The following is a 13202-nucleotide window of genomic DNA, read 5'->3' on the forward strand; positions in this document are numbered from 1 at the left end:
TTCATTAACCACTGAAATGCAGTAGTCAACCCAAGTTTACTAATATTGACTGAGGCTTTGTTTTTGTTTTTTAAATCAAGTAAACCCAGCATCATTGATTACATCAAGTGTGTGTTACCTCTTGATAGTGTGATGGCAAAGACAGGGAAACTGTGGAGTATCCCAGAAAATGGGTACATGGAAATGAAATGCTGAACCACTGAGACTGAGAAGTCTCACTGTCATCCCACAAATTGTATTATCATAACAAGCCAGCAACAAAAGGCTCCAAACAGGAAAGAACAAAAACAGACAAACTGAAATCAGTATGCTGCTGAAAGCTGTATTAGCTCTTTCACATGACTATCATTTTTGCATTTTAAATTAATATCTAGCATGCATTCCACTTCAGAAAGAATATATAGCTCCTTTCACAAAAAGAGGTGTTTATTAATGAATAATAATAATAATAATATCAACAGCAATCTTCAGCTATACATCTTGAAATGCTTTTAAAAGAAAGGTGTTACCAATATTCCCATTTTAAATGGGGAAACGAAGGTGCAGAAGAGTTAAGTGACTTCACACAGGAAGTAAGGTGAAGAGCAGACTCTAGGGCTCCAATTCTGCAGACATTTATGCACACGCTTAATTTTACTACTGTGAGTAATCCCATTAAAATCAACAGGCCAACAGAAAAGTTTCCACAATTTGTTTTTAAAAATCCCATTAAAATTATGTTTTAAATATACTTCTCTGGAGTATTTGATACCCAAATATTACAGCATTAAGAATTTGAAACCGATTATAAACAAAAGTGAAACTGACTGTGCTGATTTTCATTGTCCCAACAGAGGAAAAAAAAAAAAAAAAAAGGGAAACAAAAAAAAAAGTGACCTGTAGACTGCATTTCAATTTTATCTTTTATTAATCGCTTCTCAGCCTTTTGGCTAAGATCATGTGTATACTTACATCATATATGATTTCTAATTTCAAAGTAACCTAAATGATTCAAAAAAATCTTATGTTAGAGTTCTCTTTCCAATATATGATAACGAGTCTGTACCCTTCCTAAAGAATCCAAGTATAGGATAATTCATAAAAGCAATGATGATTCTGTTTCTTTTTAACATAATGTCCCCTATCAAGCTCAACCATATACATTAATTTGAACGTCAAATATCTTTACTCTTTGCTAAATGCCATACTTGGCCTTTAAGTAATTCTTTTCAATTTATGCATAAAACTTAATTAAAATGATTTTGAGGAGGAAAGGCTGCAATAGGCCTAAGCAATCTGCATATATGTACTCTCCAGTTTAAACAATTAAGACTCTTTCGTGTGTCCCATTAGCCCCCAATAAAAAACACATTAATAGCTCAATCCCACAAGCACAGCTGTGAAGCACTGAATGCTCTCAACTATCTTTACACACAAAACCACTTTCAGTCACTTTCACAAATTTACTCAAGTTGGACCAAATCCTTTTTGATTAAAGTATTTCCACTGAAGACAATGGAAATACTTGAATGCAACTTCACTGCATCCTTGACGTACCAGTATTGAAAACTGTTTTACAGTATATTCATTGGTTTCAGAGTAGCAGCCGTGTTAGTCTGTATTCGCAAAAAGAAAAGGAGTACTTGTGGCACCTTAGAGACGAACAAATTTATTTGAGCATAAGCTTTTGTGAGCTACAGCTCACTTCATCAGTTCCATACAGTGGAAAATATAGGAGGTATTGCAGTTTTCCACTGCATGAATCCAATGAAGTGATTTGTAGCTCACGAAAGCTTATCCTCAAATAAATTTGTTCGTCTCTAAGGTGCCACAAGTGCTCCTTTTCTTTTTGCGCATGTTCACTGCAAGTGCTGATGAAGATAGTTTTAACAATATCCACAAAAATATACCTTTAAGATGTCCTGCTACTAGGGCATGTCACTTCTAAAAATACATATCCCACTAACTGAATTATGTGACCAACAGTAACTATAAGCAGAAATGTGACTCGACCCCCGACAGCAGAACATTCTGTCAGCCTTCCACAACATGACTGAAATGTGGGCCATCTGTTACTGTGGAAGTACTGCAATATGAGTAAATAAGATAACATTCTCCAGATTAAAACCTCTATGCATCTTTTCTTTTTCCTCCTTCCACCCATCTTTTTCCACGCAGTTCTTTCTACTACTTTTTTCTTTCAACTTTATCTCTGGTCTCTTCTGTTGAGGCTCTTTCATTCTGTTTCTTTGTTTATCCTTCCTTAATTAATACTTTGTTTTCTTAGCTATTTTCAGGCCACAATAGCATCCCATTTTCATGGTTGTCTCTCACTTTCCTCTGTTGTCTCTATCACCTTTCTGCCTATTTCCTCCTGTCTCCTTGCTCCACTTCTCCCTGACTCAGCCATAACCTTATCCCTTATAGCTACATCTTTCATTTCAATTTAGCTGGCTGAGGTGTACTCTACATTTCTCCTAGGGCCTTGTCTAGACTAACATAAATGGTGTATTTTGTTTGTTTAATGTTAATTAACACACTTTTTAAAAACTCTTGTTTAAAATACAACTTGCTCTGTCTACATGTTTATGTAATTGAAGTGAACCTTAAGTAGGAGCCTAAAGTGGACCTCGGCCAGGTAACAGTTTTTACCTCAGTTAACACAAACCTATACTAAGGAAAGGACATGCTATATCTGTATCTCTGGAACTTATATGGCCCCCAATTACAGTAGCACCTCAGCACATTGCAATCTTTAATGTATTTTAGCCTCACAACACCACTGTGAGGTAGGAAGTACTATTATCTCCATTTTACAGACAGAGATCTGAGGCATACAAAGATGAACTATGGAAGCACTGCAATACGAGTAAATAAGGTAACATTCTCCAGATTAAGTCAGCGGCACTGCTATGGGTACCCGCATGGCCCCACAATATGCTAACTTTTTATGGCTGACTTAGAACAATGCTTCCTTAGCTCTTGTCCCCTAACACACCTACTCTACTTGTGCTATGTTGATGACATCTTCATCATCTGGACCCATGGAAAAGAAGCCCTTGTGGAATTCCACCATGATTTCAACAATTTCCATCCCACCATCAACCTCAGCCTAGACCAATCCACACAAGCGGTCCATTTCCTGGACACTACTGTGCTAATAAGTGATGGTCACATAACCACCACCCTACACTGGAAACCTACTGACCACTATACTTAGCTGCATGCCTCCAGCTTCCATCCAGGACACACCACACGATCCACTGTCTACAGCCAAGCTCCAAGATACAACCGCATTTGCTCCAACTCCTCAGACAGAGACAAACACCTACAAGATCTCTATCAAGCATTCTTAAAACTACAATACCCACCTGCTGAAGTGAAAAAACAGATTGACAGAGCCAGAAGAGTACCCAGAAGTCACCTACTACAGGACAGGCCCAACAAAGAAAATAACAGAAAGCCACTAGCTGTCACCTTCAGCCCCCAACTAAAACCGCTCCAGCGCATCATCAAAGATTTACAACCTATCCTGAAAAATGATCCCTCATTCTCACAGAACTTGGGTGACAGGCCAGTCCTCGCTTAGACAGCCCCCGAACCTGAAGCAAATACTCACCAGCAACCACACACCAAAAACACTAACCCAGGAACCTATCCTTGCAACAAAGCCCGATGCCAACTCTGTCCATATATTTATTCAAGTGACACCATCATAGGACCTAATCACATTAGCCACGCCATCAGGAGCTCGTTCACCGGCACATCTACCAATGTGATATATGCCATCACGTGCTAGCATGATGCATATTGTCCAAACCGGACAGTCACTACACAAAAGAATAAATGGACACAAATCTGACATCAGGAATCATAACATTCAAAAACCGGTAGGAGAACACTTCAACCTCTCTGGCCACTCGGTAAAAGATTTGAGGGTGGCAATTTTGCAACAGAAAAGTTTTAAAAACAGACTCGAAGGAGAAACTGCTGAGCTTCAATTAATATGCAAACTAGATACCATTAACTTTGGTTTGAATAGGGACTGGGAGTGGCTGAGTCATTACACATATTGAATCTATTTCCTTAAGTTAAATATCCTCACACCTTCTTGTCAACTGTCTAAATGGGCCATCTTGATTATCACTACAAAAGTTTTTTTTTCTCCTGCTGATAATAGCTCATCTTAACTAAATAGCGTCTCAGTTTGTATGCTAACTTCCAACTTATCTGTATGTATATATCTTACGATATGTTCCATTCTATGCATCCGATGAAGTAGGCTGTAGCCCACAAAAGCTTATGCTCTAATAAATTTGTTAGTCTCTAAGGTGCCACAAGTCCTCCTTTTCTTTTTACAAGTACTCCTGTTCTTTTTAAAAGATGAACTAACTTGCCCAAAGTCATAAAAGAAGTCTGTGGTGGGGCAGGAAACTGTAGCCAGAACTCCTGGCTTGTACCCTAACCACTAGACCATCGTTCTTCTCTAAGGATTAGATATAGTGTAATAAGGTCATAACCTCTTTTCCCAAACTAGACAACCCCTGTGATTTCTCTCACTCTCCCCTTTCCTTCATCTTCTATTGCCGTGTCCCTTCCCTTCCAGAGACAGAATAGCCATTTTACTTTGGCTATGGCCTTTTCCTTGGCAACAGAATACAGAACTTTGAAGTTGTGCCCACCCTTATGGTGAAAGAATTCTCCCATGTCCACTTTTGAAATAAGTGTGAAAATAAACCAAGCTATAATCTCTACTTGATGTAAATACTCAAAAGACCATTTAAATATCAGGGAGACAAGAATAGAAAAGAAAAAAGCTGATAGAGCCTGGAATTTTGTATGTGAACTAGCAGCAAATGCTGTGCATTTCAAGTTCAACCTAAGTCCCCACATAAAATATGCTTGTGGTCCAAGTCAATCGATACAGTACAGAAGTCTACAATGCAACCACCAACTATACTTACAGACAACTATTACATTCACAAATCCTCATGAATCAACAATATGCACCTTAATCATTGTTAATAAAGGAGAGCCTCCCCTGTGCTGGGTTTGGCAATTACTACTTGTGTAATGAAGAGCTGAAAAAGTGTTGCAGGAAAACTGATATTGCATCTGATTGAACATATGTTTTGTTTTGGATGAGTTCATGTATGTGCTGCACGTCCAGAACAACCTTCACAAAGTGCCCACAAAAATGAAGGAAGAAGAAATAATTTACTTTATCAAATACACTGGACTAAAGCCAACAAAATAGAGATTCAGAATCACCAGAAAAAAGACCTCCAAATTCATTAGTGTTCTACCTATGACATACAGTATTATGTTTAAATACTACCACACAAACATTCATGTATGTGTTTACAAGTTAGCCATCATTTTTAAAAAACGTTTATTAAATTAGTTAGTGGGATTCTTTAATTTCTTGCATGTAGTATCTGTGGACATGCTGACTTTTGATTCACACAAGAGCACAAATGTCATACCAAAGCTGTATGTTCCACAAGTAATTTTTTTTAAATTATCAGCTTGTTTGGTAAAACTGTTCAAGGAGGCCAGAGTAAGTGACAACAAACACCCTGAACTCTATTAATTCATTCTTGGTTCAAAGCAAAATATTTAATCATGGTGTTTGAGAATCATACTATCATTTTAAAAATCAGATTCCTTTCTTCCTTTTGACATTTTGTTTTACAAGTTTTATAGCTACAGACAAATATGAATTGCACTGCAAGACATTTGCTTTACATGTACTAACTGATTATACTGGGAAAAACAAAACATATAAATTATACATGTGTATCAACAGTGGAACACAAATGAAGTTTCTTTCTCAAACGGGAACTGATCCAAAGTCCATTAAAGTCAATGAAGCTGACTTCAATGGGCTACAGATCAGCCCATAATAAACCGATAAATTATCATATTTAGAATCATGTATACACCTTTAACCGATTCTAAAAAGAAATACCACTAACTGTTGTTCCTCTCACTACATGGAGCAGTTAGTAATAACTAATGTTTACAAACATTTTGCATCTTCCTTTCATTCTCAATTAGAAGGTTTAGAATCTTTCCGAATTTACCGATAGTGAGCTAAATCCTGCAAGCTTTGTTTACACAAGTGATTCCACTTAAGTCAATGGGACCTACTACATAATTTGGTGCCTTGATTACTTAAATCCAGTAAGACCATTTTATATTACATTTCTCTTGGTTCAAACATCAATGTTGACTCTGACCACAGTCATCTTTAATCTCTAAATTTCAATTCAACAGTTTTGAGGTTGTTTCTTGAATTGACAAGCTATTTGAGCTTGCTCCTGATTGCCCCTGAAGTCACTGGCGATCTACTATAACTTCAATGGGAGCACAGAACAGTACAGTTGGAATAGCTCGAAGTCTAATGCTGTGTTTCCTTTTTGGTTTCTAAATTAAATGACCAAGCAAGTATATACAAGCCTTGATCTTTCTCCCATTAATATCAATGGCAAACCTCTTATTGACTTCTGTGGTTTAGTACAGGGCCCTCCCTATGAATACATTCTTATTTCTTGCTAATGAAATGTCTTGTTTTTCCATTAGTCTCCCATTTGAGGCAAATAATGTAGCTTAAGAGTAAATATCACTGTCAAGAAAGCTACAGACAGGATATTTCTGCTAGTAAACAAAAGCTCACCAAAGACTCAATCTTATAAGGTTCTGAACATCTCCTGCAAGGTGCTAAACAGCCTCAATGCCACTAAACAATCAATGGAAATTAGAACCCTAAGGATCACATCCTGCTCACATTAAAGTCAATGAAATTTTTGCAGACGACCTCATTGGGAGCAGGACTGGGTCTCAATTCTCTGTCAGCAATATATGGACAAATAAGAGAAGGTAAGGACTCAGTCTACTTGCTTCTACTTAAGTCAAATGAGAGATTTCTCAATAGTTTCAACAAAATCAGGTCCCTATTTAACACCATATCACAGCTAGTTGACAACAGGCCCAATCCTTAGTCAAGTGAGTAACCCTTACTCATGTGAGTAATCCGACTGAAACGCAGGACTACCTATGTGAATAAGGGTTACAGAGTTGGTCCAATATTCCTTCAATATTACTGATACTCTGAATAAGATTACTACTAAATTAGATCCTACAAAAGAAAATTAAGAAACTGAGTTACTTTGAGCACGGTGAAGGTTTTTGTGAGTTAGTTTATACCATAGTTCATTATTCCAGCCTCTCTGTCTCCAAATCAAACTATAAAGAAACATGCAAAATGAGTTTCTTTGGTGACATTATTTAAAATATCAAAATGTAAACTATGTGAACACTCTTGTACTCTATATCAAAGGTTTCAGGAACCACTCCCAACAAGGCATAATGGGCATCTTGCAATCTGAATTTATAAATCATTAAATGATTTAACACCAAGAAATTATTGCAGCCAATCATTTTTCAGTATTAGGATGAGATTTGTCCCATCCAAAGTTTTATACTCAAAGATATTGTTTTCTCTTCTGGAGCACTTTTCCAAGGCTATTACTTTAAAAAACAACATTTTTTTAAAAGCAATAACCTATTTGTCATTTTTACAGATGTATAAATTGCTGTATGCTTAATTCCTTCATACCGGCCTCATATACTATTTGACCATTTTCAATTCAGTTGTGTAAATATTTGGTAAATTGATGTATTTGTGCCCGCTATTCTTTATTTTGTAATCACGCCATATCTTCTGTCTAGTAAAAGGGGCCATTTGACTGATAACTTGGAGTGTGAACTGCAGGGATATTTTTGAGAGATAATTCTAAAAATGTTTTATTTTTTATGGAAAGATGCCAAAAAAAGGAAAGAAAAAAATACTATTGCATTTAGCATAGTATTGAGTTCCAAATTTTAAAGAGACAGTTTTTAGATTCATACACTGTCATCAAAGCAACAACATACAGAATGGTGCTACCAAATTTTAAACGTACACACAAAATTTTCCACATACTGACGCTCTCTTTACCTGCTTACTACAAGTAGCCATGAAATTTCTATCTAAACATTAAGCTTTAAGGTCATGACAGTGTCCTGCTCAGGGTATTGCATTGCCCTATTTTACTGCATCTTAGAGACCAGGGTACACATCAGCAAAAACTCCCGCCTCTTCCCTTGGCTTTCCTGTACAAGGGGGTACAGTGCAAAAAGCAAAAGAATCACCACCCACAAATCCCTTGGTCACTCACTAGTAGCCCAGACTAACCCCATAGGTTAGGAAAAGGGCTCCCAGCTCAAGTGCCTTAGGGGCTGGGGGTGAATCAGGAGCAGAATGCGAGACGCATGCATGGAAAGCTGCAACTTGCAGCCTAGAGCCTTTGCAGCTCACCTGGGAGTTACAGCAGCTGCAACCCAGCCACAGCCCGCTGCCATTTGTTGCTTGTATTCTGAGGGAGCTGCAGCCCAGTCATTTAGAAACAGCCTTTCCTAATCATCATAACCATCACCGCCTGCTTCATGCTTCGTAGCAACTGGTCCTGGAAAGGTTTCAAAGTGGAAAAATCCCAAGGCAACACAAACAGCTTCTTCCCATCTCTCTCTCTCTCTCTCTCTCTCCCCCCATGCACCATCCTCAGCTTCCACTGCCCGTTGCACGCGCCTCTCTCACTTCACTTTGCTCACTCATCGCCACTTGAATGCTGATCAGCTTGACACTCTGCAACCCGTGCGTGCCACCAGCTTGCAAAAAATGAAACAAGACACGCCTTGAAGACGCTCCCTTTGCTCTAGCTCTAGCCGGGGGCGGGTAGTCCTAGTTCCTGCAGCCTCCGCTCCTTTATGCAGCCCCACCCCACCCTTTCAGCCCACCTACCGCCTTCGGGCCCTTCCGGGGAGTTTCCAGCCGCAGCCCCAGCTGGCTCCGGGAAGCAGCAGGCTCCGCTGAGGAGGGCTCCGGCCCGGCTGCGGCAGGGACGGCCGGGGTGCCCGCTGGAGAAGCGCGGCAGGCTGCAGGAGTCGGCCAGCGGGTGTCTGACTCCACCTGCTCCGCGCCCCAGAGCCTTTCAGTCCGGGGGGGGGGGGGAGATGTGCCCTGAACACCCCCCCCCGCAGGACACGCTCCCGTGCCCCTCCCCCCGCCGCTGCTAGAGCTGGGGGGGAGGGGGCTGCCGCCCACCCACTCCCACAGCCCCGGGCTTCGCTCCTCTCCCCTCCAGCCCAACTCCCGGAGTTGCTCTCCGCGCCCCCACAGCCTCCTCCCCCCTTAGCCCCACCCCCCCGCTGGAGAGTCACAGAGCCCTGCTGTTGCCCCCGACGCAGCCCCCAGCATCCTCCCCAGCTCACACGGGAGCAGCCCAGGCACAGAGGGTGCAGCCTCCCCGGGCTCGCCTGGCTGCTTCTGGGGAGGACCGATCGCGCCAGCCCCGGGTTCGCCTCCGCCTCCCCCGAAGTTGGGGCAGGGCCCGGGCTACATCCAATTAAGAAATAAACCAGCAGCAGAAGGGGGGGGGGGGGGGAAGCGACACCCCGGGGCCAGCAGGCGCAGCGAGCCGAGCCTGCCTGCAAAAGTTCCCGGAGTTGCAATGCGCCGGCCGAGAGCTGCGCGCCGCGTGCCCGGGGCAGGGCAAAGGGACTCTCGGGGCCCGGCGGGCAGCCGGCCAGGCGGGGCCGTGCAACAGGCGGCGGCGGCGCCTTACCTCGCCTGACGCCTCCGCGGCCTGCCCAGCCGCGGCTCCATCGGAGCGGCGGGGAGCCGGGCCGCAAGGGCCGCGCGCGGACTGGCCCCCGCGCCTCCCTCAGCCGGCCGACGAGCCTGGCATCTTGGAGCGAGCGAGCGCGCGCTGCTGCAGAGCCCGGCGGCGGCGGCGAGGAGCCTTCCTCACAGGCTGCGGGCGGCACGCGCTGCCTGTCCCCGCCTGGCTTTCGGGGGGGCGGGGGGGGGGGCTGCTGTGCCCGGCTCCGCAGGTGAGCGGGGTGCCAGGAGCGCCCCCTGCGGCTCCCCCAGGGCCGCGCCAGCCTCCGGCTCAGGAGCGCCGGGAATCACCTCCCCCGTGTTCCCCCCGGGGAAGGGGTTCCCCGCTATCCTCTCCCAGCCGCGCAAATGCGGAGTAACTCCCCCCACGGCACTCGTGTAAAAGCGGCGCAAGTGAATCCGAGCCGCGTTATTCAGCCCCCTTCCCGCCTGGGCTGATTGGCGGCCCTAGCTCCTGAAGCGCACCATGGCCCGTCACACGGCCTGCCTTGCCAGAGCCCTGGGCATTTTAGGCTCTTGTGCGCTACCCCCCCCCCCCCCCAAGCACTTTATTTCTCCCTGCAAATTATTACTCTGGCCTGTGCAATATAAATCTCCTCTTTGCCATGTTTGTCCCAGCCTGCTGGGGAAGTTTGTTGTCTGGGGCTGGTTTATTGGATCTGCCTAGAAAAGACTGAGGAAGATGCTTGTTTTGTTTGTGTTTTTAAGTGTGCTCTTCACAGAATGTTAAATAAAGTAGATGGAAAAAAAATATTGGTTTGGATACTTACATTTCCTTGCCTCTAGTCTAAATATATAATAGCATTAAATGTATGTAAGCCACTGGTGAGAGGCAGGATGCTGGAGTAGATACACCATTGCTATGCCAATTCCTATGTTCCTGCTGACTAGGACAAGATATCCCAGGTGTTAGACCGTACAAACTGGCTCTTCTCTCATCTGGTTATTTTACAGTTTAGAGCTCGCTACTGCCAAATTTTTTTACCCAAGTTAGATAACTCAGAGGGACTACTCACACGAGAAGCTGAGCAAGGCTTTGCAGGATCAGGGCTTTAGATTGTAAATTCCTTCCGTCAAAAAAAAAAAAAAAAGAACTATGGGACAAAACTTTACTCTTATGAAGAGTCCTAGTTAAGTCCAAATTGCCCATGGGTCAGCTTTTATGTACACTAAAAGTAAATCATAAATAAGAGGGGCATTGATATAACTTTTCAGCTTGCATGAGAAATAAGCAATACATTCTTACATCTTCGCACTCTGTGCCTTCATTTATCCTTAAAAACTTGCCCAGTATAAAAATACTAGAATATGCATTCTCATTTAGAACTGTTAGATTTTGTCTACCTGATGTGCTTTGCTATCATTAAAACTAAAATGCTTGGGGAATGGATTTCCTTGCCTATTCAGAGGGCTATGGATACTTTCAACCTTCTAGTCACCTCTTCAAGCTTTGTTCTAGGCAGGTAGTGCCCAAAAGTGATCATTTGATTGCACACAAAAAAAGTTTAGGTGACTAAATATTAAATGATTGTCAGATGTGGCAACTTTCAGTCATTTAGACTGAGGCTCATTGATTTTGGATTAGTTTTAAGACAATCAAAATTGAGAACAAACCAACCAAGAGCTTGCATACTGGGACAATTGCACCAAAATCTAGCTTGTGGTTATGTTTTCAGTCTCCAGGATATGGGCACCAGGACAAATGTGCAAAACACCCATTATTTATGTATTCAACAGGAATGCCTGTTCATACTCACATCCCTGGTATTCATATCATACACTAGTTCATAGTCTATTCATATCATAGACCCAACCAAGGGTCTGGGGTCCACTGGGAGGGCCTGAGCAGGTTTCAGGTGGTCCACCAAGCCGGGCCAGCATTAGAATGGCTGTGGCCCAAGGCAGAAAGCTAAAACCCTTCCACATGGGGCTGAAGCCTGGAGTTCCAAGCCCTGCCACCCAAGGCTGAAGCCAAAGCCTGAGCAATTTAGCTTCACAAGGCCCCCAGTAAAAATCTAATTCTTCTAAGCCTACTTACTGTTGAACATTTTAAGCAGAAGCCCTTCATTGTAAAGAAACAAATACTTGTTCTTCGCTGGCTGAAAAGAAATAATGTTTCTTTGAATAGTAAAAACATAACTTACCAATGTGGCAGTGTCCCTTTAAAACTGAAATCCTGCCAGTCCACTGCAATCTAATTGACTTTTATGGTTTGGAAAAAAAAAGTTAAGTGATGACGCCTGATCCTGCAAAATTTGACTCACAAGATTAGCACTCACTCATACAATTAATCCACTCACTTGAATGGGTTTTATTTGCACGAGTAAGGACTTTTCACAGGAGTCAAAATGGTCAAAAATAAATTAATTAATTCTGCTTCTGTTGTTGAAATTTCAATTCAGTGAAAATGTTCTGACTAGCTCTACATGAGTAAGATTTCTCAGGATTGCACTCCAGGACTTGCTCCTGAGAGGAGCTGAGCATTGTAACTTGAGTTGAAGTTGATGAGCATTCAGCACCTCTAGAGGGGGAAAAAAACACACGTAATTTAGGGAAATTACTACAGAGTAAGCACCAGAGCTAGCTGCTACTAAAAATATCATGGATTTTTAGTGGTTAAATATGGCCCAGGTCATGATCCCTCTGGCTCCATATGGAGTAGATGGAATGTGCTGTTCTTTTAGGCAGAAGAAAATACTTAATTTTAAGAACATGATCCTCAAATTGAGCCTTTTGGGAGATTTAGTTCATTAGCCCATCAGCTAGTATGTTAATTTTATGCCATTGTCAGAGATGAAAAGATTAATCCTCTATTAAAAAGAATAGAGGTTTAATGGATAAGGAGAAGGTCAGTTGGCTTCTCTCAGCACAGGAAGAAGCTGTAATACATGCTAACTTCTGCACATAACTATGAAAATTAGAGAGTATAAAATAGATGGTACCAGATGGTTCTTTAACTTGCCTCATAAAATAATTTTTATTGATGTTTATAAATATTCAAGGGTCCAGTCCTGCAGACCCTTACTCTGATGAGTAAATTTTGCTCATGTAAATACTTGAGCATCAACAGGACTACATGGGATTAAGGATTTTTCATGTGAATATGGGACTGCTGGATTGGTCCTTCAAAATTTATAAATATTAACCAAAATTTCACAGGGTCAATTAAGGAGCCATCTAGTACAATCTATTTCTGTTAGCCTCCCAAATATTCATAGCTATGTGTGCAGAAGTCAGCAAATAATACAGCTTCTTCCTGTGCTAAGAGAAGCCAAATGACTCTTTATTCATTAATTTATATTCATTTTTAATAGAGGATTAATCCTTTCACTTCAAACAATGGTATAAAATTCATATTCTAGCTGATGCACTAATGAACTGAATCTTCCAACTGGCTCTAGGAACACGTTCTCAAGTACTTAGTAGTAATACCTCTTCTGCTTAAGGCCAAGATTGGGGCTCTTATGCCACAATCCTGTACAGGTGGCAGTGCAAAGCC

At 42.0% G+C, this 13202-nt stretch overlaps 1 protein-coding gene across 7 annotated transcripts in view; it reads right to left on the reverse strand.

Moving 5' to 3' along the window:
• LRRC3B (leucine rich repeat containing 3B) overlaps positions 1-9776 on the reverse strand; it is a 61912-nt gene extending 52136 nt beyond the window's left edge. For 2 of the 7 annotated variants that reach the window (XM_038391116.2, XM_038391117.2), the window contains exon 1: positions 8342-8803. The gene's annotated coding sequence lies outside the window, so the exon portion shown is untranslated. Of the gene's footprint in view, positions 1-8341; positions 9499-9647 lie in introns of those variants that run through there. The other 5 variants (XM_043509012.1, XM_043509013.1, XM_038391129.2 and 2 more) reach the window with 5 other exon arrangements.
• Between the last annotated feature and the right edge of the window lie 3426 nt (positions 9777-13202).

Source organism: Dermochelys coriacea, chromosome 2, assembly GCF_009764565.3.
Source record: "Dermochelys coriacea isolate rDerCor1 chromosome 2, rDerCor1.pri.v4, whole genome shotgun sequence".
Lineage (NCBI taxonomy): Eukaryota > Metazoa > Chordata > Testudines > Dermochelyidae > Dermochelys > Dermochelys coriacea.